The sequence below is a fragment of the Streptopelia decaocto genome (genome assembly GCF_964273445.1).
Source record: "Streptopelia decaocto genome assembly, chromosome: Z".
In the NCBI taxonomy this organism is placed as follows: domain Eukaryota; kingdom Metazoa; phylum Chordata; class Aves; order Columbiformes; family Columbidae; genus Streptopelia; species Streptopelia decaocto.
Window position 1 is genome coordinate 63,482,310 of NC_138657.1, and position 18,785 is coordinate 63,501,094.

The 18,785-nt window shown below is 35.6% G+C and overlaps 1 protein-coding gene across 1 annotated transcript in view; it reads left to right on the forward strand.

The window, feature by feature from the left end:
• Positions 1 to 18,785, forward strand: part of CWC27 (CWC27 spliceosome associated cyclophilin) — a 101,061-nt gene that overhangs the window by 16,160 nt on the left and 66,116 nt on the right. The window lies entirely within an intron of this gene.

Consider the following 18,785-nt stretch of genomic DNA (forward strand, 5'->3'; position numbering starts at 1 on the left):
ACTTTTATTTTTCCCTGTGAGTTATAAATGAAGAGTATTTATATGTATTTAGTATGATTTACTTTGTCTTTCTACACAGTTTTAACAGGGAGTTTGGTAGCTTCTTTGTGTGTGGTAATACATGGTGGTTGGGATTTACAGAAAGTAGAGGCTACCCAGTCATCTGTTAAAGTCTGGTTTAACACAGCAGTCATTCTTACAGTGTACTGATTTTTTCAGCACTACAATTGAAAAATCAGGATTGAAATATGTCCATGTTTAGTAATGTAACACTGTATACAAATAATTAAACTAACTCTAGACAAATTATTATGTTTCTATAGCAGTATTCAGCTTTTTACAGACATAAAAGCGTGGGTTCCACAAGGCTGTGAACAAGCCTTTGTGAACAGCCATACTGATAAGCACTCAATTTTCAGTGAGTCAATTTGCCCTCTTGGAACTTTATGTCTTCTCACTCTTCCAGAGCTACTTGGGAGATTTCTACCTAATAATATTTATGGACCTGATGGCAAATTTACTGCAATTATTGTCCAGTATTTCAATGAATGTTGGCTTCAGAAGTTACTGAACAATTAAGTCTTCGCAGTTATAAAGTTTAATGTGTAAATATTCAGTGAAACTCACTAGGGAGTAGCAGGAGGAAGCATCAGAAAACTGATTTAGATTTTGTGTTCTAACTCTGTACAGTTGTCATAAATAACTACAGGGACATCTTCAACTAGATCAGTTTGCTCAGAGCCCCGTCCAGCCTGGTCTTGAATGTCTTCAAGGATGGGGCATCAACCACCTCTCTGGGCAACCTGTTAATCCCGCTAAATCTTACAAAAATAGTAAACAAAATCTGTAATTTAAATGGGTATTATTTTTTCCTGTCATGTGATTTTACTTTTAGGTGGAGACAGGGCAACCAATGTTGTAGTTAGAATCATAGAATCATTTTGGTTGGAGGAGTCAAACCATAACCTAACTCTAGCAATAAACCATGTATCTAAGAACCTTGTCTAAATGCCTTTTCAACACCTCCAGGGATGGTGACTCCACCACTTCCCTGAGCAGCCTGTTCCAATGCCTGACAACCCCTTCTGTGAAGAAATTTTTCCTAATATCCAATCTGAACCTTCCCTGGCACAACTTGAGGCCATTTCCTCTCATCCTATCACTTGCTACTTGGGAGAAGAGACCAACACCCTCCATGCTACAACCTCCTTTCAGGTAGTTGTAGACAGCAATAAGGTCTCCCCTCAGCCTCCTTTTCTCCAGGCTGAACAGCCCCAGTTTCCTCAGCTGCTCCTCATCAGACTTGTGCTCCAGACCCCTCACCAGCTTCATGCCAAGTACAGGGGGACAATCATTTCCCTAGTCCTGCTGGCCGCACTATGGGCCTTCACCACCCACTGTAGTTCAAATAAATGTTCATCAGAGTAGGCAGAGATGTGTGTGTGGAAGGTAGAAATACCAAAAAGTAAGTTGTATCTACCATACATAGCTAGAAGGGTAATGTTATTAACATATCAGAGATCCAAGAAACGCCTAATACCTATCTGAATTGTGAATCTCTTCAGATATTTAAATATGCTAATAGAATAATAGAACTTCTAAAAATATTTTTGCAAAGTACTGTAGTAACCTGCATTGCTTTCTACAAATCTGTATTATTTTGTGTCAGTTCTTTCTTTTAATACTCATCTGTTTGCACACCAATTTCAGAGAAACAATATGGAAACAGTAGACACCTCAAATTCATGGTACTGAGATGCAAGACCACTTGAAAATGGAGTCATTCTTGGAATGCTTAGATGGTGAAGTTTATTGTTGTCATTTCAGTACACATTTGAACCTTTTGTGTATGTTTTAATAAAAAATGAGACACTTCCCAATTTTGTATTAGGAAACCTCAGGAAAAAGAATTTCCCACTCATTCTGGCAAGTTCTTAGAGGAATTCCAGAAGTCTTACTTTTTTATATAGAAAGTTTAATCCTAAACTTCAAAACATAGAACATATTTACATGAAGGAATGTATACACATGTAAGTGTTTGCCATCATTGCAAGAGTAATCGAATTTATCAAGCATTACATCAAATTTGTAAAATGACAGTGGCTTAATATGATCATCTGAAGGCTTCAGAGCAAAGGATCCTCTTCTCATTAGGCAATTAAAAATATTGGTTTTACATTTGTTTTCATCCTGTAGGTGGAGCTCAGATGCCACACATTTTTGGTTACCAGCTCTAAAAAATTTTCACTGCTTCTTGTTTGCAAGATATGCAGTGTGCAAATAAAGCACAGTTCATTGTATAGTTTTTCACTGTACAGTCAACAATTTCATTTGTGTCCTTATAATGGATGTGGTATTACATAGTGATATGAAATAAGTGTCTAGAATAGCTAACGTACTGAGAAGAAAAGCTGACTTTCTGAGTAGTTATCATCGCTTGAATTTAACTCTGTGATTGTATTTCATGTTATGTATTTGTCTCCTAATGGTCCTATGAAGTACAGTTGAAATAAGTAATCACATTTCTTTTAGCTTATAAGCCATCACTGACTATCATCAGGAGATTAATAGTAATAGCAGTAGTTACTATTAACTACTACTGTAATTAATAGTAGCTGTATTGCCGCTGCTTTGCATTCCTAGTTTTTCTTGTATGTCTGTTGCTTGTCATGGGTAAAATAAAAACATCATCTACTGTGTGTATCTATAGGAAATTACTTGTTTCATCCTCAAAAGAGAAGTCTGTAACACTTTTGGAGGTGTAATTCTTCTGACTTGCTTTTCTCCACTTGTTAAAAGGCAGGATGAAATAACTAGTTTACTCACAGATATACACACTTGGTCAAATGATTGCATCCCCACTGTCATTTTGTCATCTAAACATGATAGTAATAACAATAATTAATAGTGCTAGGCAAACATGGTCAATTTCATGCTTAAGTTGTCCAGAAGCACTTTAAACATATAAAAATGCAAGACACTGTAACAATTTCTTAGTGTCTGAATAAACATCAACACACTGAGCATGCAGGGTTACTTTACTGAAGTGCTCTACTACTGCTGTGGTTTAGAATAGCCAATGGTGGCTTTATATGTGATCTCTTGGAAGTCTTTTAAAAGACCTTTAAATCAAGACTTGTTTTCACTTTGTAAATCTGCGGTTGTTATAAATGACGAATTGGAAATTTTTTCATAAATTAATAATATATAGTAGAACATTTTGTTCTAAATGCACTAGTTACCTTATGCTTATAATGTGGGCATTATAATGAGAAGAAATTCTGAAGGCTCACGTAATTCTACGGTGGAAGAATTCTTGTCGTTCTTATAAGCATTGGAAATCTGTAAGTTCTTTGTTATTTATAACAGTTACATTTCCATGCATCTATGGGATACAATCAAGGGGGCTGAAACTGGTGCTGTACAAGTCTGCTGTCTATAATCTTCATTGCAGGGTGACTGATAACATTGCAAGGCTGCTGTCTGTAACTTTTGAAACACAGGAAATCCTCTGACTGGAGAATGTTGCAGGTGTTGCACCCATTTTCAAAAAAGGCAGTAGGGATGATGCAGTTAGCCTCACTTTTGTCGTTGGGCAACTCATGGGGTGGTTCCTCTTGGAAGATATTTCTGGGCACATGAAGGAGCAAAAGATGATGGATTTAGCAAAGGCAAAATGAGGAGAGAGCAGTGGATATTATCTGGCTTGAGCATTAGGCTAGAGTAGACGACTGTCTAAGGTTCCTTCCAACCTGAATGCCTCTGTGATCTCATTTTTTAAAAATTCTAATAATTATAATGTACAGTATAATAATAATGATGTACAGGCTGCCTTTATGTTCTTGACCTTATAGCTGTTGTGGCTTGCAAGAGATTGAGGAGTGTTATAGTAGAATCCTATACACTGAAAAAAGTTATGTGTTATCTTCTGTAATCTCACTTCCTTTTATACAGTTTTGTCCCATAATATGCTGACAGAAAGGTCCGGAAAAAAAAAAAGCAACAAAACTGTGAATGTCCCAAGGTCCTGCAGTCTTGGTTTGAAATGTCATTTGAATAACTATAACTCTTTGGAGAAACAGTACCTCTCTGATGGAAAGTACTAGGCATATGAAATATGCTGACATATATAAAGAGCAGTAGGGCAGTATTTCAATCTTCTAGGGTTTTTTTGTATCTTGATCAACCTGTGTCCAAGCAGAATTTCATTAGGTTAGTCATTTGCCTCAGATACAGTAGATTATGAACACTGTCTGAATTAACAGTTTTGCTTGTTCATCATATGTATTCTTGAGAACATATTGATTCAAGCTTGTGAATTTCTCTGCAGGTATCTGGCAAGGACATAGGAGATACAATTTCTGTGTTATGTGGCTAGTACCTACTTAAGTATTTTCCATTTATATGAGGACAGTGCCCTTTCATTAGAGGAACACTTTGTGGGAATCTGGATAATACAGCCTGAATAAAGAGGTAAAGAGTCTGGAGTATTAGCTGTGAGAGAAGATTTATTTATTCCGTTAATTATTAATTGAATTTACAGCATAAGACTACAGAAAGCTGCTGCCACATGTCAAGGTCAACTCTTTTTCCTGGCTTTGCTTTGTAAGTGTAGGTGCTTCTAAATATAACCCTTGCCACACATAAGCCTAACTCAGCTCAAACGCAGAGTTTGCTTTAAGTGGGTACTGTCTTTGAAGAATTTAGAGATTATGTTAGAAATTAAGTAGACAAAAATAATGGTCTGTGAAATATTATTATATGGCATGCTACCTAGCTGACGCTGAAAGTCCACTGTACTGGTTCTGATTTACACGTGCCTCCTGTGGTTTACAGGTGGAACTCTCTTGAATCCTAAGTACTAAATGTCTGTGTTATCTGAGAGAACATGTCTGTTGTGCTTTATTGCTGCAACTATGGTAAACAGATGTATATGAGCTGGAGCTACCTGATAGAAAAGGGGAATCGTTTAGTTTTGGTTTCTTTGTGGTTTGTTTTTTTTTCCCCTCCTGTTGTGTTTAGAAAAAGCACAGACACAGGTTGGTAGGAATTCATTGTCTAGGTACGAAAATACGAGAGGAATGATGTTGGTGTAAGCTAAGTTTATGTGACTTTCATGAGGAAATCTGAATTATTTTTTTTAATGTATTCTTTAAACTAGTGCTTAAAGTAATTAATTCTTTTAAATTCCCCTTTGGCTGAGTGTGTACCTGATTAACATAGTGGCTCTTTTAGACTTCTGCCTTTTGAAAAGTATAAACATATAAACTTCCACATAATGTACATTTGTAATTTATAAAATTAACTTTGTGTGTGTGTGTCTGCTTGTGAAGATGTCTTTAGAAATTAGATCCCCAGGAAAAAAAAAGTTGTATATTTTTATAGTGCCTTGCTTGATCTTGACTATGGCTAAAGTTAAACTAGAAAATCACACACACAGGAATTCACTTCAGATATAAGAGAAAAAAGAAAGATAGGGGTTTAGCTATATGTATTTCAAGAGTGTCTGAAAGAAGGGAGATAGTTTCTCAATCTTTTGTTCAGTTGTTGATATCCTAACTTGGTAATGATACCATACACAGACTCACCCACAGGCCGTATAATACCTTACAGTCTTATCTACCTGCATGTCGGATGTTTGTTTTAATAGGTGTCCACATTAATTTGTGTGTGTTGCGTATGCTTTGAGTGACTAATTGTGGCATACAAATTCAATGTGGATTTGAAACCAAAGTGCTGAATTATTAATTGCCATTTATCCAGTCATATGGAAATTGCTCACTTCTGCAAATGTTTACATGACTCAATGATTCCAGTGAAACTATTCCTGTAAAGTAGAAGTTCATAGAAATAAGCCTGAGAAACACTGAAATTGCGTTGGACTGGAATTTGACAATCATTGTGTGGTATGAAGGGTAAAGGAGAAGAAGGAATATTTTGCCTAAATGACAGAAAAAATTCTTACCCTTGGGACTGAGTAACTTTTTTTTTTTTCTTTCCCATAAGGCTGTCTCAAGAGATAATTGCCTTCCTTTCTTTCCCATTGGCCACTTTTTCTTGCCTTTTTTTTCCTCAGAGTGTTACAGTTGCTTATGGAGTTCATTGTAAAATAGATCGCTTATACAATCCCAGTAAATCAAATTTTAAAAAAGTCAGCTACAAAGCGAGTGCCAGAAGTAAGATGTCAAAGACGAGAGACTTGTAAGCAAATTTTCATTCTGTAGAAAGTGTGTGTGACCTGCCCACAGCACACTGCAGAAAAAGAGACAGACATCACTCTTTGAGCGAAATGGGGATGGCATCTTGCTAAGATTAGAATGTTGAGTGATACTCGCTTTTGATTTAATCCTTACATGTTCTGTCAAGTCATTTTGTTATTAGGATTTTTCTCATCATTTTGAGTAACACGGTAGCACTAATGCTTTCAAAGTACACTTAATTGATGTTTTCTTTTGCTTTACATTCTTCTTTTCCTCCATGCATGAGGGATCACTTCCTTCAGTCTGACTGATTTTCTTTAAGAAAAGCAATAATATTTGATTTAACTAAATGTAATGTTTTAAATTTTCTCCATTCTTCTTTAGAACTCTTGTTCAGTTACTTTTTGACTGATGTGGTTCTCTTGTAATTATCTCAGAAAATGAACAGAATTATCATATTTTCCTGTGGTAAAAATGAATCCTTAAGTTATCTGTAAGTTTAAGAAGCCTGTGCGTTCCTTTTTATTTGCATTTTTATATTTTGTTCAAGAAATCAGTGTGTCAGGCATGGATAAATGGCATACAGGAAAGATTACTTCAGAATTGGGTTTAGAAATATTTTTCTGAATAAGACCATTTACTTATGCTAAGGACTGCATTACTCATGTATTCTTTTCAAAATAATATAGATTTTTCTGTATTCTTTACCTTAAAAACATTCATTGTAAAGAAAAAATAATCCCAGACATACTCTTTGTAGAGTTAATGATTGGCAGTGACTTAAAAGCAGACTATACTATATTAAACACAAACCAAGATTGGGCACAAAACCCAGAATCCCAGCACTGAGATTTTTCTTGGCTAAGCATCAAAGCATGTTAATAGGTATAGTGTTAGCCTGGGACAAAGACGGGATTGTTACTGTGGTATATTTCATCCTGCTGCTATTTGGCAAGAGTCAGTGTATTTTTAGGTGAAGTTTGTGTGTGCATTTGTCTAGTCACCTGGAAAAAAGGATGCGTAGATGACCCATGAAAATGCAGTTAGCGTGGTGGAAGGTGAGAATGTGTAATCCTTATTATATAGGGAATTGTTAGCACTATATTGTGGGCAAGATATCATTTCAAAGAGCCAGAGTGCTTTCAGTTGTTTAGCTGCACATGTGATTTTTTTTTTTTTTTTTCTTTTTGGTAACAAGAGGGATTTAACAGTGGTATAGCCATGTACTTTTTAATTGCTAAATGTTCATGCTCCATTTCCTTTCTTTGTTTCAACAGAGTTGAGTAGCATGGGAAAAGACATTTTAAGGTTTTAGTTTCTGTTATAGAATACATTTTTTTTGTAAATATGAACAGTACATCTTAAAGTGATACTGCAGTGAAGCATGGCTACAGTATGTTCAAACATTTTCTTTATTCATCAAATCTGCTGTTTATCTCTAGAGGGTCAAGTTGTGGTATAAAGTAATATTTTTATAATTTTACATGCTTTACTACAAAGACTAATAGGTATGTTTGATACCGTAGAACAAGTTGTGTTGGTTATCAAATTCTGGTTGTGGAATATTTATAATTAATAATGTTTCGTTAATAAAAAGAAGTTAAATTCAGTTCTTGCTTAAGAAGTTGCTGTGTTAAGTTTTTTATATTTAGTAGTTAATAGAAGGTTGTTAGATAAATAACAAAACAAATTATGAATTTTGTAAGCAGATGAAATTTGATTTGGAAATCTTTCAGGTGGTAAAGATAACTGCTACTAAATTGATTACTACATTTCTTTTACTCCCAAGATGGTAGCTACTACACTGTCTTAGATAAAAAGCCATGTTTAATATTACTGTCCATCCTTTTTTATAACACTTAACACACTGGTCATTTTTAGAGTACAGGTCTTCACTGAAATGTCAGCCAGTCCACCTATTATCTTTGTTGTTAAGTGGGAGAATAGAGTTTTCAGTCATGTTTTTAGGGGAGAATCTTAACAAATGTTTGCCTTTCTAAGCCCATTTTCTCTTCAGCCTGAAATAATCCAATTTCTAATCAAAGCATCAGCAGCATCACAGTGTTAGCTTAGTGATGAGCTTTATGTAAGTTCCTATATAAATCAACAGTGGCATTCATTTACCTTATCACGGTTTCTTTCTTCTTCCACTTTGGTCAACAGGGGAGCTCAGCTCTCTTCCCAAGAGAACTGTATATCGCATGGTAATTAATGTTTTCTATGGTATCTTTTATCTTTTGTTGTTGCTTGTTGTTGTGTGTGGTGGTGTTTTGTTTGTTTGTTTATTTTTCCTGAAAGCACTCTTCTCCTTTCCTGTGTTCTACTTCCATAGGTATATAAGCAGGCTTTCCAAAATAAGCCATTGTGGATGACCTTTTCTAAGAGAACATTTCCTTTACTGCTGTATATGTACAACAATATCATTTTCTAATTCTTTGCCACTAGCTGAATTATGATCAACTAAATTTTTAGTCCTTTCCCTGCTGTTGTTAGGCTTCTACTTTGTTTTCGTTCCACTGTCACTTTGCTTCAGTAGTTTGGCCTATTAAATGTCACTTATATTCCCATTTCCTTTGTAAATTTTTCATTTTCAGTTTTGCTTTGCTAGCTATTCCTCACAGCAGTTTACATTATTTGGGGGAGGGCAATTGCTGATGGCAGTCTGTTATTAAATTAGAGTTGAAATCTACTGCAGAATATTTACTCTGATTAAATATTTTTGCATAGTAATATGATAATTATTTAATTTGTGATACACTAACTTTTTAAAATGACGTAGAAATGTTTAAGTTAAATGCTGTCTGTCCTTAAGTACAGTAATAATTTATGCTTAATATTTGTGAATAGTAGAGTATCTCAATTATTTCCCTTTTATTTTTATAGTTTTATCATTTTCCTTCTGAATGTGGGCATAGAATATTTAAAGAAATTTTGAAGATTTTTTTTTTTGGTTCCAGTATGTTCATGTTTAAATCTGTTTTCTTTGGAAATGGTGAAGGAAATAATTTGAGAGGTGCTTCAATAGCCAGTGATGATGGTTGCGTTTGTCTACTTCTTTTATTTTAAGGGGGTGTATTCAAGGTTTTTCACAGATACATTTATATTAATTATAGATTGTTAGCTGCTTTGCTGCCTCCAGACTTCTGGTGGATATTGTATGAATCTTACAGATGTGATTTCAGGAATGCTATTTCAGAATAAATCACACAGAATCACAGAATGTCAGGGATTGGAAGGGATCTCGAAAGATCATCTAGTCCAGTCCCCCCCGCCAGAGCAGGAACACCTGGATGAGGTTACACAGGAATGTGTCCAGGCAGGTTTTGAATGTCTCCGGAGTAGGAGACTCCACAACCCCCCTGGGCAGCCTGTTCCAGTGTCTGTCACCCTCACTGTGAAGAAGTTTCTTCTCATATTTAAGTGGAACCTCCTGTGTTCCAGTTTGCACCCATTACCCCTTGTCCTACTATTGTTTGTCACCGAGAACAGCCTGGCTCCATCCTCGTGACACTCACCCTTTACATATTTATAAACGTTAATGAGGTCACCTCTTAGTCTCCTCCAAGCTAAAGAGACCCAGCTCTCTCAGCCTTTCCTCGTAAGGGAGATGCTCCACTCCCTTTATCATCTTTGTGGCTCTGTAGCGGACTCTCTCCAGCAGTTCCCTGTCCTTCTTGAACTGAATGATTCTTCACAAATCTTTCTTCAATGTTTCTAGCAATAAAAGCCAGAATTTTGTTAAAATCAGGGTTTTTTTCTAGCTTGATATTTGTATTGAAACGCAAAAAAGCAGTGATATTTCCCAGAACTGAAGACCAGAATATAGGATATTGACCCTCACTTTGTTGAGCCAATGTTTTGTAAAATCTGCATTTTTAGTTTTAATAACCTATTCTCTATGGTCACTATCTACAACAACAAAAAAACCCCAAACAAACAAAAGAGGAACAAAGCTAAACCCTGAGCACTCTGAGCACAAGCGCTGCCCTGTACACTATACATGGAGTTTATGCTCATAGAGACAATAAAAAATATCTCCTTTTGAAAATATACCTGCATTGTACTGAAAGGCAGCCTCACTGAGAGTGTTGATAGGATAGTAAGTATGACTAATATTCTGCTGTTGTCTTGTAGAGTGATATTTTTATATTCATGAATTATATGCTCATAAACACACTTCAGTGCCCTGTGTGCTTATGAGTCTATCTGTGTTCATCATAGATACTTATGCACAATATTTTCATAACAAAATGTGAACAGTTTTAAGTTTGGTTTTTTTTTTTATGGGTGTGAATGTCTGTTTACTGCCACATTTTGGTAAGGAATTTTGAATTTGTTCTCTTTTCCCATCTGTTTTCTTTCTGTGAGATTAATTGCTTGAAATGAGTGGTAAGTTGGATAACTTTTTGCAGCTTAAATTTTTGTCTCTTTGAGGCCACAGGAGTTTATTTGAGAACAAAGGAGTAAAATATGGCACTTACAAGCTAGATCTTCCGACCTTTTTCTGCAAGTGTCATGTTTTCTGTAACTAATGGACTTACTAGTTCACTGAGCCTGAATTTAGTAAAACTGATTAAACACGGTATAAGTATTACAATAAATTTTAGGAATCACATTTTGAGGAAGAACTTTCGAGGTTCATTGCTCGGCAGACTTCTTATTGGTCAAGAGTCAAGAATATGTACAAAAAGAAATACTCTCTTTTTGATCAGAATCCTTTGCACATAATAAAGACAATGGCATGTAAATAAAATGAATTGTTTTTTACAACAACCATTGTGATGGTTTATTCAGCAGCTGTAATTTTAATGATTTTCAATGTGTGCTCCATAAAGAGTGTATACAGACTGACATCTGTTTTTTAAAATCACTTGACTTTAAAGTAAGTTTAAGCATGTAGAACTCAGTAGAGTTCCATAATAAGTATAGGCATTAAAAACTATTTTAGATGTTTTAGCAGAAATTTCTTTAATGAAAATTATTATCACAAGCATTGATTATGTCTGCAAAAATATCTAAGATGCAAAACCAATCAAGATTCTGAAGAGAATTTGTGTTGGCAGGAATAAAGAAAACCCAACTTAAGTCCTTATAAGGGTATATCTGCTTCTAATGAGAAGAAGCTGTTTATCTAATGAAAATGGAAAACATCCAAAAAGCCTGGACGTTGAGAGAATAAGGCAGAAAAGACTACTATGATTATTTAATCCAGTGTTTTACCTAATAGAGCACACTACTCTCTTGAGTTCTTTTCTCCCACTCTTATATTTTGGTGGAGAAAAAAAATCCCATTTTAATGTAGAGGTTTATTCTGAAAGATACCCCACTTAAATTTTCTGTGGTTAAGTGCCTTTCTTGTTAAATACTTAAAAATGGTGCTTCTTTTCAGTTTGCCATTTGGTTCATCCTAGAGCCATTAGACCTTTTTTCACTTGTCTTCTGTTAGCAAATAGACAATTTAGCAGAGCTGGCTCTAGCCTTTGAGTTTTTATTAATCTCTTACAATTATCTTCTTTCCCTATGGTATGTTTTCTAGTTCTTTTGGGTCCAAGAGCTCAGGGAATTTCCTCTTCCCTTTCCAGTAAATTGGGGGAATTGCTTTGAGACATCTGAGAGATAGGGGTCATAAAAGTGCACAGAAGAGAATAATGTATTACAGCATGCTCCCATGCTGCATTATTTTTATCTGCCTTTTTCTATCTGAGGGATGTTATAGAAGAAAGAAGTATTGCTGCAAGAGCAAGAAGGCAATCTGAGTTTTAGTGGATTTTGTGTAGTGCTACAGAAATGTGGCATTACTGTCTGCAAAGAGAATTCAGTTTTAAAAGTTGTGTAAACCGTGTTACTGCAATGTGGAATTGAAGTTAGTCATGTTGGACCTATCAAGTTGATAGCCATGAATTTAACTGTCTTTCCACCAAGTTTGTATGCTTGGAACACAAGGGAGCGATGACAGACCTGGCCTTGGAAAGAACCAGTTATTGTTAGAGTTTGTGTCTGGTTTTATGTCTCATTAAAGCAATCTTTACCCTTTCCAGACTTCATCTGTCTCTAGAGATGGCTGTTACAGGTGAGGTTTGTGAGCCTTCTGTTTTTGCACATGTATGTCTGGCTAGATGCTTTAGTGATCTGCTGCTGAATTCATGCTGAATTCATTCTTCAGGTCAACAATGGCTGATGCCAGGTTGGACTAGGTAGTCATGCCATGTCCACAGCTCAGTGCTGAGTATCTGTGTGGTCTTCAGTTGCATCCATGTGATAGGTAGGGTTGGATTTTGTGGCATGTCTCTTCCTAAGCCTGGACACAAACAGTACATATCTGCAGCTTGCTGCTACTGTTTTTGAGGGAGATCCCAATGTACCATCTATCCCTCCTTACTAAACTGAATTTACCACTCTGTGTTATAAAGTTGTCATTCATTGACTGCTATCTGGCCTTGTAATAATTATTAGTTCATGGAGCTGCATAATTTTTTAGTATATTCACTTAAATTGTGATGAAGATGTATTTGTAGTCTACAAACTTGAATTTCTTCCTTGTCCACAAAATGTGGCAGCTGCTACCTAGGCACTTTACGTGGCAGTATACTTTTTTGTGCAAAAATAATAGATAAATAAGTATCAGTCTCGAAGAATTTACAGATTAATTTGTATTCATCCACTAAAGAGAGATAAGACAGAGGTTGAAAGATCAAACAGTAATGATCTGAATGGACCAATTTGATAATGAAATACATCCTCAGGTTAGCAGGCCTTTACTGCATTCTTAGACATTCTGCCTCAAATTTTACAGAAAAGACAAAGCCAGGGTAATTTTGCTTGCTATAAATTATGTAGTACCTAACATTTGGAAAGGAACATTGATAGAATTATAGATTTAGTTTTGAAGTATTTCTAAAAATGGTTTGGACCATCATGAAGAACTGAAGTTGAGTGAACCCTGTATTCCAAACTGTGATAGCAAAATATTTCATTTATACTCATTGCTTGGCTGTGTTGCAGCTACTTGGTTTCTTGGATCCTCTTTTGATAGATTTAAAGTGACATATAATTCTCATCACTATTTTCATTAGTTCTCATTTTGGCTCATTGTGTACTTGAATTTTTTTTTTTTTTTTTCAATAAAAGGGTTAATGCACATTGTTTGACAACTTCCCCAGTTGGAGAACAGTGCAGCATACCATAGTCACAGTTGGATAATTTCACAGCAAAATCACTTTTTAATGAGAACAATATCAGCAGTGCAGAGCTTTTGAAGTTCTTCTTAAGTTTGGCTGATAAGCAGCCATACTGAGCTCATTGATGGAAAGGCATCATTTGCTGAACAAGCCTCATACTGAAGACTGGAAGTCACAATTACGTCACTGCTTGGTTAATTGGCTGCACCTGTCACTTGTTAACAGCTCTAATCCAGTAGCCTCTGAACCATGTGTTGAAAGGTCAGCAGGAGCAGGAAAGAGCCTGCTGCACTGAGAAACATTGTTAGATGTAATCTTGTTTGGGCAACCTGTTGTACTTGTTAAATTCAAATTGTCGCTTTTCAGCTCATGACATGAGTTTCTCGAAATTAGAAAGTTGCAAATAACTTGAAAGTACAAGTACATGGTTCCTTTCCTTCAAGGCAATGCTTAATTAACTTAAGAACACTTTTTTTCACAGAATGTATTAAATTTGTGGGTTTGTCTCCTATAATGAAAATTTCTTTACATCTTTGTTCTCCTTGAAGTCAGAGTGTAATTAAAATATATTACTATAAAATTAATATCTATCCAGGGAAAATATATCTCTCTGTACATACATATATACATACACACACCCCACCTACACATATGTATTTCTTAGATGTCCCTCTCCTGTCATCAGTTTCAGTTCTCAGCTGTCTTGGGCGCTTGTCATTGTGCTGCCTTTTACCACAGAATGGCTTGGGTTGGAAGGGACCTCTGGATATCATCTAGTCAACACCCCTGCTAAAACAGGTTCACCTAGAGCAGGTTGCAAAGGTCACATCCAGGCAGGTTTTGAATATCTCCAGAGAAGGAGACTCCCCAGCCTCTCTGGGTAGCCTGTTCCAGTGTTCTGTTACCCTCAAAGAAGTTTCTCATGTTCAGATGGAACCACCTGTGTTTCAGTTTGTGCCTGTTGCCCTTTATCTTGTCATGGGGCAATGCTGAAAAAAGTCTGGCCTTGTTCTCTTGGTACTCACCTTTAAGATATTTATAAGCATTGATAAGATCCCTTGTCACTTGTCAGTCTTCTCCAGGCTGAAAAGACCCAGATCTCACAGCCTGTCCTCATAAGAAAGGTGCTCCAGTCCCCTCATCATCTTTGTAGCCTGCCACTGGACACTCTCCAGTATTTCCTTGTCTTTCTTAAAATGGGGAGCTCAGAACTGGATGCAGTACTCCAGATGTGGCCTCACCAGGGCAGTGAAGAGGTGGAGAATCACCTCCCTTGACCTATTGGCCACAGTCTTCTGAATGCACCCCAGGTACCATTGGCCTTCTTGGCCATGTGGCACATTGCTGACTCTTGGGTAAATTGTTGTCCAGCAGGACTCCAGATCCTCCTCCACAATGCTGCTTTCCAGCAGGTCAACCACCAACCTGTACTAGTGCCTAGGGTTATTCTTCCCCATGTACAGGACCCTATGCTTGCCTGTGTTCTTGATCCGGCCACTGAGCTGGTCACTGCCAGTTGTCATATAAAATACACTTCATTTCACATCACAATCTGATTGAGAAATAGTTTGCTGTTGCATAGAATAAGAGAACATCACACTTCAAAATGATGATTTTTTTTATTATTTTTGGTCAGCTCATAAAGTACTCACTGATTGAGCTTTTCCAACTTTCCAATTTGCTTCAAATTCAGAGTCAATGTTGAGTTCTTTGGCAACTTCTCATGCAGCTTTAAGAGGATCAGCTGCGATGATCGCTCTCAGTTGATCATTGTCAAATTCAGTGGCCACCACTATGCTCCTCATCTGCAAGGCTCTCATCTCCATTGTGAAGCCTCTTGACCCACCCCTGTGCTGTCCGTTCATTAGCAGTTCTTGGGACAAATGTGTTGTTGATGTTGTGAGTTGTGTCTGCTGCTTTATGACCCATTTTGAACTCGAATATGAAAATTGCTCGAATCTGCTTCTTGTCTATCATCATTTCCATAGTCTAAAATAAATGTAAAATAAACAGCAAGTACTAAGTCATTAGCAAAAAAACATAAAGCGAGAAAAGCACATGAAGATTATGTATAACACAACCACGTTTATTTAAGAGCGTATTCCAATATCAAACAGCAAATTTCAACAGTGCAAAATCTGCAATTCCTTTTGCACCAACCAAATAGTTGGTTGTATATGGAATTGAGAATATTTCTGAATGCATGTACATTAAATACTATCCTAGTACCAGTGTTTGTGATTCATTATTTCTAAAAGAGTTTGGCAAGCAATTACAGTGACTTTAAATATAGCGTGTAATTGTTACAGAAATGGCATTATGGTAATATTCTCTTTAAAACCACAGGTGTACTGTAATTAATTAACAGTACATGGACTAGATAATATGAATCAATCATTTGTTGCTGTTTTTGCTGGGATAGAAGACAGGAGACCATGCTGTTTTTTTGGATATATTTGTTCTCTTTAATATAGCATTCTGGAACAAGTAAGTGGTATGGATGTTTCAGTGACTAGAACATTAAACAAAAACAAAACAAAAGCAACTTTTATTGTGAATCAATATCAGCAATTGCACAATTACACCCAGGAAAAGAGAATGGACTTAATATATTCAGCTTCCTCTGAACTGCAATTTTTTGGGAAAAAAAAAAAAAGCCATCTATCTAGCTAGCTAGCTAGCTATCTATCTATTTATTTTTAATGCATATAATCTGTGAAAGACTCAAACTCACAGCTTCCTGAAGACCTACTTGGGAATATTAATTAAAATTTACTTTATATTATTCTGATTATTTTGTAATGCAGATGAGATCCACATTGTGAATCAATATCAGCAATTGCACAATTACACCCAGGAAAAGAGAATGGACTTAATATATTCAACTTCCTCTGAACTGCAATTTTTTGGGGAGAAAAAAAAAAGCCATCTATCTATCTATCTATCTATCTATCTATCTATCTATCTATCTATCTATCTATCTATTTTTAATGCATATAATCTGTGACAGACTCAAACTCACAGCTTCCTGAAGACCTACTTGGGAATATTAATTAAAATTTACTTTATACTATTCTGATTATTTTGTAATGCAGATGAGATCCACATTTCAGATTGTTTCATAGATACATAAAGCACTCGATTTTTTTTCTTTTGCAATTCAACACTGAGCAATTTACTGTTCGTTCACAGTAGCCTAAGTCAAATAGTTACTAAACTATTTCTTAGGTATCTTCAGGTTGGTAACTGACACGAGCCATTTTGTTAAATTACTCAAAGAAAAGCAGGTTGTAAGATTTAAAACAAACAAATCACTTCCGCTCTCTAAAATGTGAATTTGCAAATCAGGTTTGTAATACATTTGAAGTGAGAGTAAACTTTTATTAACAAAGTTTGTTTTTCTCGTTTGCAAAAGTAACTGCTTGAGTGAAAAATAAATCGTTGGTCACTCAAAGTAGCTGTATTTTTTATGGCGTCTCTTCTGTTTCATGCTGAGGATAACATATTTATTATAAATACTTTAAATGGAAAATGCCATTTAATTAAGTGTGGCGATAATCTTCAGTTCCAATAAAAGTGTAGAAATTGAATTACAAGCAAATTATTATTTTTAAAAACGTGCATGATCCAATTAAGTCAATCTTTTTAATTGAAGCTGCTTGTTTTTTTGATACAATCCCCACCCTGAAGAAAGAATTGTATTTGATGGGATTTTAGAGCAGCATTGAGACACCATCATATACCCTTCCTGTATAACTAAATTCAAACATCTTTGAAAAAAAAACTTATGCCTACCAAGAAAACAATTTTTATACTGTTTCATGTATGAGTCAAAATCTGATGATACTTTTAAAGGATTATTACTGTTAAAACTGTTAGAATCTTTTTATTTTTGGTTGGAAGTTCTTAAACAAAAATGGTAAAAATGATATGATTTTACTTAATCAGAGATGACTTTTTAGTCACATAACACAGATGCTCTCCAGGTCAGTTTTATGGCCTTTCCCTCAAATCCTGTCTATAATTTGTATGATTAGAATTTTCTCTTGCAAAATTTCCAGTGACCGGGCAAAAGAGGAACTGTTACTATTACATAGATAGATATTGTTTTCTCCTGCTTATAAAATTCATGGAAAAAGGTGAGCACATTTAACTTGTTCAAAACCATACAAGATAGTTACATTTTGCATCTCTAAAATGGTATCTGCAACCTGTCCATTGCAGATATATTAATATGAGGTTATAGCACAACTATAACTACTGTGAATTGTCATTGTAGCCATTTTCTGTTGGGAAGTTTAAAGGATTAAGCAGCCGTTTACATAGCTGTGTAATCAATAAGGCTGTAGAATATTGGTGGAGGAAAAATGCACTGACGGTGTCTTTGTTTTCATTCAAACGCTTCCTCCACAAATTCACTACCCAGTAGCATTCGTGCTCACTGTGTTGTTTTTTTGGTGTTTCTTTTTTTTTTTCCATTGACTGCTGAAATGGTAGTTGCAGCCTGTTGGCAGACTAGGATTTTGAATGGTGGCTATTGTTCTATTAACATTAGAGCCCTCCGGCTAGAGGATCAGCAAGAATGCCTGCTAAGATAAAGTGACAATGTTATCTCCTGTTCATGGGAATAACTTGCTGATAAATTATGACAGTATGAAAAGCCCTAAGGGCTGAGGGTAGGAAAAGCTATGTTAACTTTCATGTATTGCTCAGCAGAATTCTTATTTACAATCTAATTCATCCATTAGTACCTATTAGGAAGTATGAAGTCTAAGTGCATCTTTCACAATAAACGTTACTTATTTGCACTCTAATTGGGTATAAACTAAGGATTATTGGTTATAATAATAGGATTCTATTTCTGTCTTTCTTTTTCATGTTATGTTTTGATGCCAGAACATTTAAAGCATCTTCTAATCTTTACAATGCAAGGACTTACATAATGTATATTAAATAAATGTATTTCCAGTACTCTTACTCAAACTTGTATGCCACAAGGATAAAATAATCAGTTCCTCTCTTATACCTCCAGATCTTGGAGCAATTCTTACATTCAGGCTAACTGTAGGTAAGGATTGGTGCTGTCATTGTTTTATCAGGCTCAGCTAGAATACTTCAAAAGATACTCAGCTTGATTTAAATACATTTGTTATAAGTATTATTTGTGGTGAATATAGTGTTATAAAAATGCATGCTCCTAAATACGTCTTGAAGTAAAATGTTCATGGGTTTCTTGATACATTTTAGTATGTACTGAAGATTGGAGTTCTTGGAGACATGTGTTTCAGGCTTACAGTGATGTACGCTTTTAGAAATTACGTAACAAATGTCGAAACTGTTAACTTTTCCATAGAGTAGAAACACAACGAGCATGAGGTAAAATTCAAACTCTTAGAAACTAATGTTT